The sequence below is a fragment of the Balaenoptera acutorostrata genome, chromosome 11, assembly GCF_949987535.1.
Source record: "Balaenoptera acutorostrata chromosome 11, mBalAcu1.1, whole genome shotgun sequence".
Taxonomy (NCBI): domain Eukaryota; kingdom Metazoa; phylum Chordata; class Mammalia; order Artiodactyla; family Balaenopteridae; genus Balaenoptera; species Balaenoptera acutorostrata.
Genome location: NC_080074.1, coordinates 58,664,559 through 58,680,415, shown reverse-complemented (window position 1 = coordinate 58,680,415; position 15,857 = coordinate 58,664,559). Strand labels below are relative to the sequence as shown.

Sequence of the window (15,857 nt, the reverse complement as noted above, 5' to 3'; positions counted from 1 at the left end):
TCCACAGATGCAGGCACATCAAGTTGTTTGTGGAGCTTTAATCCGCTGCTTCTGAGGCTGCTGGGAGAGATTTCCCCTTCTCTTCCCTGTTCGCACAGCTCCTGGGGTTCAGCTTTGGATTTGGACCCGCCTCTGCGTGTAGGTCGCCTGAGGGCGTCTGTTCCCCGCCCAGACAGGACGGGGTTAAAGGAGCAGCTGCTTCGGAGGCTCTGGCTCACTCAGGCCGGGGGGAGGGAGGGGTACGGAGTGCGGGGCGAGCCTGCGGCGGCAGAGGCCGGCATGACGTTGCACCAGCCTGAGGCGCGCCGTGCGTTCTCCTGGGAAAGTTGTCCCCGGATCCCGGGACGCTGGCAGTGGCGGGCTGCACAGGCTCCCGGTAGGGGCGGTGTGGAGAGTGACCTGTGCTTGCACACAGGCTTCTTGGTGGCGGCAGCAGCAGCCTTAGCGTCTCATGCCCGTCTCTGGGGTCCGCGCTGATAGCCGCGGCTCGCGCCCATCTCTGGAGCTCCTTTAAGTGGCGCTCTGACTCCCCTCTCCTCGTGCACCAGGAAACAAAGAGTCAAGAAAAAGTCTCTTGCCTGTTCAGCAGCTCCAGACTTTTTCCCGGACTCACTCCCGGCTAGCTGTGGTGCACTCGCCCCCTTCAGGCTGTGTTCACGCCGCCAACCCCAGTCCTCTCCCTGTGATCCGACTGAAGCCCGAGCCTCAGCTCCCATCCCCCACCCACCCCGGCGGGTGAGCAGACAAGCCTCTCGGGCTGGTGAGTGCTGGTTGGCACCCATCCTCTGTGTGGGAATCTCTCCGCTTTGCCCTCTGCACCCCTGTTGCTGCGCTCTCCGTGGCTCTGAAGCTTCCCCCTTCCGCCACCCCCTGACTCCACCAGTGAAGGGGCTTCCTAGTGCGTGGAAACCTTTCCTCCTTCACAGCTCCCTCCCAGAGGTGCAGGTCCCATCCCTATTCTTTTGTCTCTGTTTTTTCTTTTTTCTTTTGCCCTACCCAGGTAGGTGGGGAGTTTCTTGCCTTTTGGGAGGTCTGAGGTCTTCTGCCAGCATTCAGTAGGTGTTCTGTAGGAGTTGTTCCACATGTAGATGTATTTCTGATGTATTTGTGGGGAGGAAGGTGATCTCCACATCTTACTCTTCCGCCATCTTGAAGCTCTGCCATGCAATTTTTATTTGCAAAGCTGTTGTTGATTTTATTGTATCACAAACCCTAAAAATGTAAATATGATGGAATAGATTCAGATAAAACATGTCTGAAGCAAGCTTATGCAATTTTTAAAAAGCAAAACAAAAAAATAATGCTCTTGATCTAACTAAAGTTATTATCACCAACAAAAGTGAGAATGAATGGTCAACTGGAATTGACAAATGATGAATACCCATCCAGCTCTATTACTCTTAGTGCCCAAACTATTCCAAGCCCTAAGTGAGACATTTAGTTAGGATTTGGTGAGGTGCATTTCATTCATGCTTGTTCATTCTTCATTCAGAAAACCTTTACTGAGTGCCTTTTATGTGAAGGCACAGTTCTAGCTAACATTAATTGAGCACTTCTTTTGTTTAGAACTATCTTATCAGGAAATGTGGAAGGAAAACCTCCTGGAAGAGAGGCACAGTGCTGTCTACAACACATCCATGCAAAACATCCTACTAACAAGGGGAAGATGAGAAATAGTGGAAGGAGGCAGAGTCAAGGACTGTTCAGAAATCTCTAGATTTAATCCCCAAAGTCTTCCTGGAGGAGGGGGAAATCTATACAGTGATGCCCTGCAGGTGGTAATGGGCAGGAAAGAGGGAGGGCTTTCCAAGATCAGGGTATTGCAGGCCTTGGTGGCCTAGCAGCTATGTGGCTGCTAGTTTTCCTTCTTTCCTGCACTGCAGGAATTTTTTCTTAGAAATGTGGCTTCAGAAACATATTGTTCAATTTTGCACATCTCCCCACCTTTCCCTTAATCTCTTATGCTTTTATGAAGAAACTTAAAAGAGCCTGCTAAAGAGAAGTTCTCTGCCTTCAGCATTGTCAAATTCTAACACTCACTATACGTCAACCACTCAAGACTTTCCCTCCCTCCCTCCCTCCCTTCCTCCCTTCCTTCCTTCCTTCCTTCCTTCCTTCCTTCCTTCCTTCCTCTTCCAAACTCTCTTCTGCATCTCAGGGTAGAAGCAACTAAATTAGACCTTTTAGAATTCTACTTCCAGCAGGGTTCCGGGTTAGATTCTGCCAAAAAGAAGCACTGCACAAGATTTGGAAGATAGGAGAAGGGAAAAGCCATTTATCTCTGTTGGCAGCTGCAGGCATACCTTTCAGCAGTCAGCAGACATGAGATTTACAGCAGCTTCCAGGGTAGCTCCTGCAAATCACCTGCTTTGGTACTGTAGTCAGGGGAGATTATCAGCAGGAAATTCCCTATATTTCCCATCAACCCAAACTTCCTGAAGTCCAGCTGTGGTTTTTCTTTCACCTTGGTACCCTGGCTCTTTAAGTGGTTATGTAAATCCCTACTTATTAGTATTATATTGTAACTGGAAATAAAATTTTTTGAAGTCATCATGCTAGGCTAAGTTTTGTGATAAATCTCAGTGGTTTAACATAATAAATTTATTTTTTGATTATGTCTTAGTCTAACGGAGGTGATGGTCGTAGGAAAGGTAGTCGGGGGTGAGGGACTCTGTTTCAAAGAGCCATCTGGGGACTCAAGCTGATGGAGGCTCTCATATATATCTTCAGCCTGGCTTCAGGAAGCCTTGGGCATTGGCATCCAGCCGAAAGACAAGGAAAGAAGGTTGAGTAAGGTGATTTCATGCATCAAGTCTACATTGGCACACACCACTTCCTCCCATAGTCCACTGACCAATCACAAGCACCAGTGCAACTGCAAGAGGGGATGGAAAGTTTGGAGTAGCTGTGCGCTGTGTCTCCTTTCACTTGGCCCAGGCCTTAGGTCTTGGTGCTTCTAGGAGGTCTGAAACCAGATCTCTCTCTCTTTTTTTTTCTCACTCTGCTCTTTTACTATCACTTTGCCCTTTCTGCCTTTTTACTCTTACCTGTACTCATTACTTCAACTTCTACCTCTGCTCTTGGTTTCTCCTCTACCTGGAATGTCCTTTCCCTTTTTGTCCTTCTGGTGAACGCCCTCCAAGGCGCCAATGGTATCTTCTTTTTGAAATTGTCTATGAGTATCCATTGGTACCTCCCCAGGCCTTTTTTGCACATAGCTATGAAACACAAACTCGTAGCTGTAAAACTCAAATCTGATCTCAGTACAGACAGTTATTTGTTAGACACAGTTATTTGCTAACTGCTTTCTTTTCCCGTCAGTGTAAGTTCTTTGTGGGTAAAGAAAACAAGTCATGTATTCTGAGTCCCCTGCCCTGACTTCTCAAAATGTAGTAGGTGCTCATTAAATATTGTTTAAATGAATTGATAGATTTGGCTGTGTAAATATTGACAAATTGGAGTAACTGAACAATAGTCCTAGTCATTCTCCCAAATATAATACAAATATTATTAATATAAATTAAAATAAAACCTCTGTGGTTTGGTAATATGTTCACAGCCAGTATTTAAACATACATGCAGAATGAATTGATTAAAAATAATTAATACTTTAAATAAAGAATTTGTATACACATGCTAAAATAACTCCCCCATGAATTTTGTCTACAGCTTGCAAGATCCTTTGTGCAGTTGGCTTTCATTACAATAAGTCATTGACAAGGTACACATTCAATACAGATCTTCCTGGCTCATAGATTTCCTGCCATAATCATCTGCTTTATGTGGATTCCATCCCCTTACATTCTGTTCTCTTCTCTCCTCCTCTAATCTTCCCTCCTGCCTTCTCCCCTCCCCTAATTGATCACCATCTTTACTGAGCTTGAAAAGTTGTGACAGCTAGAAGAGAGAAAGAAAGAAATAAATCCATGGAGGGACAGACATTTTCCCACCATAAATTTCTATTCTTGAGCACTCCTCTCTACCCCAGAATGTGATTTTTAGCAGATTTTTTTTTTTTTACAAGCACTGGGTTTATTTAGGCAACACATCACCAAGAAATATAATTGCGACATAAAGAATGTCTATAATTTGTCTCAGAGCCATTATCTTTTCTTTGAATTAGTACTAGATCGATACCCTAGTAGGTTGTCAGAAGCATTGTATTGATGTCTCTGTAAACAAGTAAACTAACATTTTATCTAGTTTTACTAGATATTCTGCTTGGCAGTGGGAGAGGGGGTGAACAAAGAGATAAAAGTAAGTTCTTTGTCCTCAAATAATTTACAGTCTATCTATAAATTTGAGATGTTGTTAATTTATGCTTTTGGAAAAATTCATAGAACTTCCTTTACAAAATTCTAAAATTCTGCTTTAGGGTTCATTTCAGATCAAATACTTTCCTGTTCATCTTTTTTACTTCTCTGGCTTTTAACTGCATCTCATCATCAGAGCTTTTTTTATTCCTGTGCTTATATTTGCACATCCATTCACTCATTCTACAAATATTTAATGGGCACCTACTATGTGTGGGCCATTATAGCTTTTAGGAATACAGCAGAGGACAAAGTCCCTGCCCTCAAAGAACTTGTGTTTCAATGAGAGAGAGAGACAATAAACAAACAAACATAATATGGTCAATAAGTGCCATCAAGAAAAAATAAAACAGGTTAAAATGATAAAAAGACCAGGAAGTGCTATTTTAGTGAGAATGGTCAGGGAGGTTATCTCTGAGGAGGTAACATTTGAGTAGAGACATGATTGAAGTAGGAATTAACCATGAAGAGAACTAGTAAATAGCATTCTAGGTAGAAAGAGCAGCAAGTGAAAAGGGCCTGGGGCAGGAATGAGCTTGACACATTTATAGAACGGATAGAAAGCCTGTGTGGCTAGAGCTAAGTTAATAGAACTAAGTTACACATGCATAACTTTTTAGTTCATCAAATCTTTTCACATCCATTATTCTATTTGTACCTGACAACAAGATAGTTATCATTTCCACTTTACAGATGAGGAGACTGAAGTTCAAAGTTTAACCAATGACTTGTCCAAAGAGATGGAACTTGGCTTTGGACCCTAGGCTTAAAACTCCACATCAAGTACTCTTCCCATACTTCAAATAGTGCTATAGTGAATGCTTCTTTGGCTCTGGGTTGCCCTTAGGATACGGAAAAGTCTATAAAATCACTTCCAGGGAAAAGAGGGCACAGGAAGATCAGTAGCTACCCTGAGCTGTCATACTCGAATCATAAAGTGGGATTTGGGGAAGGTCTCTGCTTTTTATTTCAGAGTCTCCTTGGGCAGTGGAATCATCTCTAGGATGTTATCCTCAAAGGAAGAGGGTTCCAATCTAGGACAGATTACCAAAGTAGATTTAGTGGGCAGTTCTCCAATACTCACGTTGGTACTTTGTGTGCATCTGGCCTGGAAAGGAAGCTCAGCAGACATCTTGATCAGGGTTCAGACAGACTTTGATGCTCACGTGATCCTCAGAGAACTTTAGAGCAGGATGAAATCATTGGATTTACACCCCTTCCTCACCTGTTTGCTACTTAAATGAAGACAAAATGTAGGTGATAAGATAACACATGTAGATGGAGGCAGACCTGGCGTATGATTGTATTTATTCCTTCATAAAGCATTTTTGAGCACTTACTGTCAAACAGTGTGATGGGTGCTTGAGATAAACAAGGCATAGTCCCTCCATTCAGTGAGGTTGGAATCTAGAGGAAAACCAAACATATAAACACATAATTATCACACAATAAAGCTGTCTTGGAAGAAGTGTCTAGAGAACCCTTTAAAAGAATAACAAAAAAGAAACTTTGCCTCCATTCTGTACTGTCTTTGTTGAGAAAGAGAATCTTGCAGCCCTATTTCTGGTGGAGAAAGTACTCATTTGATAGAAAATTACTTTATTGGCCTTTCTCAAGTGACTTACTAAGAGTTGATTAATTTCTGGGAGTTCTTTGGATAGCCATCTGTATGTCATAAAAATAGTGTTCTATTATTAGTAAAAGCAAATTCTTGGGATAGGGACTTACTGTGGTAAAACCACAGAAATGAGCTACCAACGGATAGTTAAAAGTTTCCCCTTTTGGTAATAGTTAGGAACAAAATAGATGTATATCTCTGCAGGTGGTTGGGAAGCTGCGGGTTGGACAGATGAGTTTGAGATGTTTATGATTTTTATCACTGTCTGTTGTAAACTGTTACATCGGAGACAAAATACAGATTGTATTTCTTGAAGTCATACAGTTAAGGGTCTATTAAGCATAAGCAAACCTTAATACTTATTAAATAAAATTTCTCTCCAGTTTTGCATGATTCTCTCTGAGTCACTTTCCCTAGTCTGGGACTCACATACCAAACACCTCAGAGAGTGGAAATTCCAGAGCTCTCTGTTTGTGGTCTAAATGCTGACACTTACCCTGGAAGCTCCTTGAAGCCTTGCCTTCCTGCTGTAAATCCTCTCAGCTCCTGCTTCATTCTCTTATATTTCACCTTCTCCTTACTCTTCCCACTTGACCCTCTGCACGGTTATCTGCATGATTCCCTGCACCCCACTGCACCAAGACATACTTCTTCTAGCACAGGCTCTGTGTCAGCCTGCCTTGGCACATGGCTGAACACTTTGATCCCAGCAGTGGCCCCCACCACGAGTTGCAGGCGGTCCAGACAGGCTGTGCTCGCCCCAGCAAGTCACATAGCTTCCGGTCTTGCTGTAGCATCAAGTTCACTCCTGGGGAACCTACAGAACAAAGGGCGATGAGTAAGATAACTTTTATTGCCAGCCTCTCTGGAGACTCTGGAAATAGAATGGAGACTGCCTTTGTCATGGATCTCACACAAACTGGGTGGGCTTTCCTCACTGTGTCTTAATAACTGACCACTGATTTGAAGTGAAAAATCTTCTCCAAACTGAGCAGTGTCTCAGGTGAATACGGACACTGTTGATCTTTATTATTTGTGGACTTCCTGCTTGTGGATTCACCCACTCACTAAAGTTTATTTGTAACCCCCAAATCCATACTCTGCGGCACTTGTGCGGTCATTCATGGACATGCCCATGACAGTGAAAAGTTCGAGTTGCTTGATGTTCCCAGCTGAAGTCAAACGAGGTGATCTTCTGTCTTCCTGTTTCAGCTTTCATATTGTAAACAAGTGTCCTGTTTGTGGTCTGCTTAGTGCACATGTGTTTCCATTTGTGTGCTTACTGGTTGGCGATTTCGGTGTTTAAAATGGTTCCGAAGCATAGTGCTGAGGTGCTGGCTAAGCGTCTCCATAAGACACACCACAGGGCGACGACGTGTCTTAGGGAGAAAATAGGTGTGTTAGATAAGCTTCGTTCGGGCATGACTTATGGTGCCATTGGCTGTGAGTCCAGTGTTAATGCATCAACAATATATATTACATGAGGCTTCTTTAAACAGAAACACACATAACACAAGGTTATGTATTGCTCAGTTGACAAAAATGTGAGCAGAGGCTCACAGGAACCTGACCCTATATTTCTCCTAGGAGCAATGGGTCAGTATTCACTAACTCAGTGTTTGTGGCAAATTTATAGAACATAGCTATATATATATATATATATACACACACATTTATTTTAATTGATGTGTAGTTGACACAATATTATATTAGTTTCAGGTGTACAACATAATAATTTGATGTTTTATAGATTACTCTCCATACAAAGCTATTATATGATATTGACTGTTTTTCCTGTGCTGTACATTACATTCTTGTAACTTATTTATTTTATACCTTTAAGATTGTATCTCTTAATCCCCTTCCTCCTACCTTGCCCCTCTCCCCCCTCCACTGGTAACCACTAGATTGTTCTCTGAATCTGTGAGTATGTTTCTGTTTTGTTATATTTGTTCATTTATTTTTTAGATTCCACATATAGGTAAAAACATGTACTATTTGTCTTTCTCTGACATATATTTTTTATATAAGTATATTTTTTATTATCACCTAAAGGGAGTCACATAAATCTGTTTGCTATCACATTAACCACATCCTGGAGAAGAAAACTGTGAGATTTGTGTGATCTTCTCTAATGAGTAAAATAAATACAATTTTTTATGAGATGAAATAATTGTTTACAACTAATCAGAACCTATTTACTGTATCAAAATTTATTTTCTCTAACTCTTTGCAAAGAATATTAAATTTCAAGGCAAGGAAACAAAGGAAGCCCACCTTCTAATCAGCCCCTGCATTTTTGGAGAACAAGGCTAGTCCACTCACCGCAGAGCTTTGTGGCACATTTATAATTCATAGAAGGGGCCATCTGAAAGCATTTCCCAGAATTGTCACAAAATTCTGTCAGCTCCTGCAGTGATGAAAAAGTACAGTCTTGTGAATATGATTAAGGTGCATTGGAATCTAAGAAAACCATCAATAGCCACTCCAGCTCTCTTCACGCTCTTGGAATGTACTCTCGAGAAGAAGGTCGGTTCTGACAGATGATTTCATGGCATTTTACTCACTGTGGGATGTATTTGAGAAACCCTGTATCAAAATCTTGGCCTTTGCTTTATTTTTTCTTTATTGTTGATTTAAAAGATTAGAAGCATTCCAAAACCTTTTTCTAAATGTCTTCTCATACATTCAGCGAAAAGAATTCAGAACGCATTTGACACACATTGTAGAAGCATAAATCAGGTAAGAGTAGGATCCTTGCAAATTGCTCTCCCCTTTATAATTTCATCTCATTAGGGAAGAAGGGACAGGCGGATGTACTGGTAGTTACAGATCAGGAATTGCATTTTCTTTCCAGAGCAGTGAGGATCTTGTGATAAGAAATCCCCTTCTGAGAAAACTATGCAGGTTTTTATTATGCATAAAAATCCTTCTCTGTTAGGTTTCTGTAGTTTATAGAAAATGTGTGAACTAAAATTAGAAACTGCTTATCTTTTACATTTTACTGACTTCTTAGGCTGAGTGTAAAAAAAAAAACAACGAAGGGATCCCACAATAAAATTTTTCTTCCCTTGGTGGATTAAGATGAACATGTGAAGTACATTTGTGAAACATGCTCATTTAGTCACTGACACCAAATGTGTTTGGTAGACCAAAGATGAAGGAATGTGGTCTAGGAGTTCCAAGGACTAATGAGTAATATTTGTGGTCACATTTGTATAATCCTATTGTTAATAAAGTCTGCTTTCTAAATACAGATCTCTTGTGTTTCAACTCTGAAGTTTCCTGATAATGCAGAGGGTAAACATAATGATTTCAGAATATGCAATAATTGTAATGATAATGAGTCATTTTATGTCATGGTATTTCATCTTTATAACAGCCCTGAGGAGGTATCAGTAAACAAGTACTTATTCAATACTGTTTTGAACTCTGAATTTTAAAAAAAAATTAATTTAATTGTTTTTTCTTTTTCTTTTCGGCTGTGCAGCTTGTGGGATCTTAGTTCCCTAACCAGGGATCAAACCTGGGCCACGGCAGTGAAAGCACTGTGTCAGAACCACTGGACCACCAGGGATTCCCTTAAAATTTTTTTTTTTTAATTGTGGTAAAACATACATAACATAAAAATTACCATTTTAGCCATTCTAAGTGTACATTTCAGCAGCTTCAAGCATACTCACAATGTTGTGCAATCATCACAACTATTCAGTTCCAGAATATTTTCATCATCCTGAACAGAAACTTAGTACCCATTAAACAAAAACTCCCCATTCCTCTCTCCACCCAGCCCCCGGAAACCTCTATTCTGCTTTCTGTCTCTATGAATTTGCCTACTCTAAGGACCTCATACAAGTGGAATCATATAGTACTTGTCCTTTTATGGTTGGCTTATTTCACTTAGCATGATGTTTTCAAAGTTCATCCATGTAGCATGTATCATAATTTCACTCCTTTGCAAGGATGAATGAATAATTAATTTTTCAGCACCAACTAATGTTCTGGACACTTTTCTAGACCTGAGTTTCTTACTAGGAAATGCTCATGTTTGCTTCTCCCCAGGGGTCTCCACACACCGGAAGCTCTATCACTTTGCCCTGCCTCCTGGCTTCCAGAATCCACCCCCGTGTCTTTTTCTTTTTCAAGCCCAAACTCCAAACTTGAAACTAAAATTACTACCCTTTGGGTCGAGCTATAAATATGTAATTATTAATAATCTATGCTGATCACTACAAATTAATCCACCCAACAATGTTGTGAAACAGTATACTAGTGTCATCCTTAAACCAGTGGATGTTTGATGGTATGCCAAAGGAAGGGCCATGGCACTGCATAACAGGGGACAGCCACTTTTAAGTTATACCCAGGTCAGGTAGTGAATTTTCCTACCCAATGGAATAAATCAAACTTCTTTTTCTTCCCAGGATAAGAGAGAACACCAAAGCAAACCAAAAATCTTATTCCCATGATTAATAAAGCAGGCAACTGACATTTCTCAGAGTATATTGAAAGGAGGAATCTCCATGGAATCCAAATATAGACTATTTGAAGAAATTGATAAGAAATCATTAAAGACTGAGGACTGAATACAAGGATGCAACCATCTTAACACAAAATGTCGCAGAAAGCACAAGAGTAGCAGCTTAGTTGGGACAACTAAGGATTGTCAACTAAGGATTGTAAGGATTAAAAAAAAGTGTCCTGGCAGGACCAGAAGAGGATTCTCCTCACCTTAATAGTCAAGTATTTAATACAAATTCCTAGTATATAGGAACTAGAATTTGATTTAATACTACTATAATATTCACAGCCTGTCATAGAAATCTAGGTTTTTTTAACTGTATAGCAAATGTATTTTACTTCCATAATATGTGCTCAGTAATTCCCTACACATGTTTTATTGTATTCAGAGAGCCCAAAGTTAATGAATTCCTATAGGTTGGTGGGTGGCTCTCAGAATTCAGTGTGCATCAGAATACCCTGGAGGTCTTGTTAGAACTAGATTCCTCCAGAGTTTCTGATTCAGTAGATCTGGAGTGGAGCTTAAAATATGAATTTATGACGAGTTCCGAGGTGATGTTAATGCTGTTGGGGTATTAACCCCAATGTCAGGACCACATGTTAGGAACTCCTAGGTATATCTAGGTATATCTAGATACCTAGATCAGATGAGTTAAAGTTTAGTTGAAATTCTGACACATAGAATGCTTTTCAAATCTGCTCATCTTTTCTGTTTTCATTTTGTTACCATTGATATTCAAGCCACCATCAGTCTCATCTGAACTGCAAAAGCCTCCAAATTGGTGTCCAATTTCCTATCTTGCATCCCTCCAATTTCTCCTTCAAAAGTGGCTGTGGTTATCTTTTAAAAGCCTAATTAGACCATCCAACTCTTCTGCGTAATGTTCTTCAGACAATTTTCATAGCACTTACTCCATAAAACCCAACTCCTTACCGTGGCTCTCCAGGGCTTGTGTGACCCGGGCCCAGCCCATCTTTCCATCCTCATCCCATTTTCTGGCCCTCCCCTTCTCATTCACTAAACTCCAGTCACCCTGACATCCTTTCAGCTCCTTCAAACACATCAAAATTTCCTCCCACAGGACTTTTTAACCCACCATGCCCTTTGCTGCTATGACCTCTCCCCAACCATTCTTTACCTAACTAGCTCTTTCTCTTCTAGCAGGTGTCAACTTAAATACCCGCTCAGAGACACCTTTTCTGATCCTCCACACTTAAAGTAGGTCCTGCCTTTTATCCTGCTTCTAGTTACACTCTCTTATTTCCCTTTGTAGCCCTCATTCCAATTTTGTAACTGCCTACTTCTTTGTTCAGTTACTTGTTTACCATCATCAGGCTCTAAGTTGCTCGAGAATGGGATCACATCAGTGCCTGAGAGACGGCAGGTGTTCACCGGGTTGGATCACAGACCGGACAGGAGCAGGCAAGCTGTTGTTGAGTGCAATGTTTATTTTCTGGGTTCATCCAAAGCTTTTCGAGTAAGGAGTCTGTCACTTGGGGCCTTTGTTCCTTCACTGAATGCTACTTGATGCCTTTGCTCTGAGTCACAACCATTCCATCTTTGACTGCTGAAACTGTTGGTGGCCTGCTTCAGTATAGTTAGTGACTAAAGCACAAGGCTTGGTTGTCATCAGCTCTCCTCTTCTACCCCTTTGCTATTTCAAAGAGTCTCCCGAGAGGGCTGCCCAAGGAGCTGAGGAAATGGAGTGATATTTTGATTGAATAATTAATCAGAGTGTGCCCAGATCAAGGGAAGAGATGGTCCTTTGGCAATCTACATTACATCAAAGGCTACATTTAGAGATTGTATTTAGTTTGCGGTAAATTTTTAAAAGAAGGGAGTTGGAAATTGTTCCAGGAGGGCAGCTAGTATAGTTCAGAATTTGAGAAGTTTGTTACAGGAAAGAGCAGTAAATGAACTGGGGAGAAAACTATGGAGAGAGAAGTGACCATCTTGAAAAAGAATGACGCTTGCTCTAATTGTCCCAGTGTGGAATGACAAACTTCATATAAAAGTCACAGGAAAGCAGATTTTGGGTCAGCATAAGGAATAATTTTCCAAAAAGTAGAGCTGTTGAAAAACAGAGTGGAATTACTTTGTGAGGGAGTGAATTCCTCTTAGCACTGGCGGTGTTAGGGCAGAGATGGTGAGGAGGGTGGGAAGAAGGAAGGAATTAACGTTTATTGTGAACTAGTCACTTCACCTATATAATTATATGGCGGAAACCTTATTTTCTTGGCAGCAGACTCTTTCAAACCCCTACCGTCTTTTTGAGGGAGGGGATATATTGAGAAGCCTACGGGGCGGGGGTGGTATTGAGATGCTCATGCCCTGGAGAGCAGTAGATGGTCCTTGTTCAGCTTGTTCAGCTGTTTAACAAGCTTTTTTTTTTTTTCTTTCTGAATTCCACTTGCAAATTGAGGAGAGAGCTCTATATTTCAAGATAATGGAAGAAGGGTTGGGGGTGGATTTTTAGGGTGTTGTTTTAGGGAAGAAAAAAGAATGTGAGGTGAGGTAGCTGCCAGTGGAAGGAAATTCTGAGAGAAGAGCAGAGGTGCTCAATGGGGAACTTGATGACCTTTATGCTGTGGAGTCTCCAGTACGACATCTTTTTTCCCCATCTCCATACCTAATCTTCTGCAAAATATACGTTTCTTTATTAATGAACTGTGGCTTTAGCTATGTCTTTTGGAAACCAATAAATGTTGAATGTAGCCCTAAAGTAGTTTCAGAGCAGCCATGGTGGGTCATGGAAAAATCGCCCTTCTATATTACACATCTGAATTAATCCTCATAGCAACAAGATGCAGTGGACATCACTGTCTTCGTTGACAGATGAGTAAAATGGGGTAGTGGGAAAGTAAGTCACTTTTTCTATGTTACTAGATGATTCATCTGAGTTTTACTATGCCAGAGGCAACTCAGAGGGAATTCTTTCTTTAGATGTAAAGTTAGGCCAGATTATTTCCAATATCCTTCTTATCTCTTAAAATGTCATGAAGCAGAAAAGAGCAAATGAGAGTCATCTCACTTCTCTGCAAGTACAAGAATAGGGAGTTGCATTAGGATGCAGATAAAGATTATGAGATGGCTATTTCCTGGGGCTCAGTGCTCTCAACAGGGTTGGCTTCGTGGCTGTGTGACCAGTGCAGTAACATGGCCTCGTGCTTATAAAAACCCCACACTTGGTTTAATGCTCTACAGTTGCCATCTTGAAATTATTGATAATTTTTAACTTTTAATAATTTTGGACAAGGAGCCTTATATTTTTATTTGAGCCCTGCAAACTAGGTAGCTGGTCCTGGCTACAGCTGAAGGATTTTTAGATACCTGGTGCTGACACATTGTCCAAAGAGTCTGACAATGTTTTAGAAACCACAGAATCTTGGTCTTGGAAAGGATCTTGGCAGTTCACTCTATTTAGTGGATCTCACTGCTCTCTGTATATCAGGATCACCTGAGGAAATTTTGAAAAAGATGTATAACCTCAGAGATTCCAAATTTAATTGGCCTGGGGTGGGGCATCATATTTTTTTTAAACAATTCTCTAGATGCTTCTAAGAAGCCTTGACCCAATTCATTGGTACCTACCATTGTATAGTTAAGCCTAACCTGTTATATTTTATTTACTCATTCAACAAATATCTACTAAAGTTCTACCATGTGTAGAATGTTATAGTACATTTTATAGGAGATAGAAAAATAAATAAACCAAGGCCAGTGTCCTCAAAAATCTCATAATATAATGGACTTTCCAGCTGGCTTGACTATCCAATCCATTCTTCTGGTTCTCTGGGGATGTTGCTGGTCTCCTTCCTCTCTCTTTCCATACTGGGTCTTCAGCATCAGTATACAGCTTCCTCTCCATGGAAGATCTGAAGGCTTTAAACAGCACAACAGCATACACACACACACACAGACACACACATATTTTTTATTCTCAGTGAAAATGTTTGGGCTCCCAATGTAATTAGTATCCCTGCTTTTAGGCAGTACTATATTCCTGGAAGAATTGGCATATGCATTTATAAAGGCCCATTGTAGGAAGAAATTTATTTAGTTTTACAATATGCAGTCCCAATGTTTATAGTCATATTTTAGAGCAAAGCCTTTACATTCCATCTCCCACAAGATATCATCATGACCACCTGGGCTGTAATTTAAATTTTAGATGTTTTGTACAGTCTTGTTTTCCTTGGTCTGAAACCAGCAAAGCATGTACTCCAATCATATAAATGCAGTGTGGGTGCAGCACAGCACCTGTTTTTAATCTCAGAAGGAATTGTTTATTGTCAATATGTCTGAAGGATGAGGAATAGTGAATTCATTCTTTTTTTTTTTTAAACATCTTTATTGAAGTATAATTGCCTTACAATGGTGTGTTAGCTTCTGCTTTATAACAAAGTGAATCAGTTATACATATACAATATGTTCCCATTTCTCTTCCCTCTTGCATCTCCCTGCCTCCCACCCTCCCCATCCCACCCCTCTAGGTGGTCACAAAGCACCGAGCTGATCTCCCTGTGCTATGCGGCTGCTTCCCACTAGTTATCTATTTTACATTTGGTAGTGTATATATGTCCATGACACTCTATTACCCTGTCACATCTCACCCCACCCCCTCCCCATATCCTCAAGTCCATTCTCTAGTAGGTCTGTGTCTTTATTCCCGTCTTGCCACTAGGTTCTTCATGGCCTTTTTTTTTTCTTTTTTCTTTTTTCCCTTAGATTCCGTATATATGTGTTAGCATACTGTATTTGTTTTTCTCTTTCTGACTTACTTCACTCTGTATGACAGACTCTAACTCCATCCACCTCATTACAAATACCTCCATTTCATTTCTTTTTATGGCTGAGTAGTATTCCATTGTATATATGTGCCACATCTTCTTCATCCATTCATCTGTCGATGGACATTTAGGTTGCTTCCATGTCCTGGCTATTGTAAATAGAGCTGCAATGAACATTTTGGTACATGACTCTTTTTGACCTATGGTTTTCTCAGGGTATATGCCCAGTAGTGGGATTGCTGGGTCGTATGGTAGTTCTATTTGTAGTTTTTTAAGGAACCTCCATACGGTTCTCCATAGTGGCTGTATCAATTTACATTCCCACCAACAGTGCAAGAGGGTTCCCTTTCCTCCACACCCTCTCCAGCATTTATTGTTTCTAGATTTTTTGATGATGGCCATTCTGACCGGTGTGAGATGATATCTCATTGTAGTTTTGATTTGCATTTCTCTAATGATTAATGATGTTGAGCATTCTTTCATGTGTCTGTAGGCCATCTGTATATCTTCTTTGGAGAAATTTCTATTTAGATCTTCTGCCCATTTTTGGATTGGGTTGTTCGTTTTTTTGTTATTGAGCTGCATGAGCTGCTTGTAAATCTTGGAGATTAATC

The 15,857-nt window shown here is 40.7% G+C and overlaps 1 long non-coding RNA gene across 1 annotated transcript; it reads right to left on the bottom strand.

The window, feature by feature from the left end:
* Window positions 1-131: 131 nt before the first annotated feature.
* On the bottom strand, window positions 132-6,647 carry LOC130709258 (uncharacterized). Its single transcript, XR_009009776.1, has 3 exons — window positions 6,428-6,647; window positions 5,398-5,720; window positions 132-1,212 (listed from the first exon to the last, which is right to left on the bottom strand). It is a non-coding gene; the product is annotated as an uncharacterized LOC130709258 (long non-coding RNA).
* Between the last annotated feature and the right edge of the window lie 9,210 nt (window positions 6,648-15,857).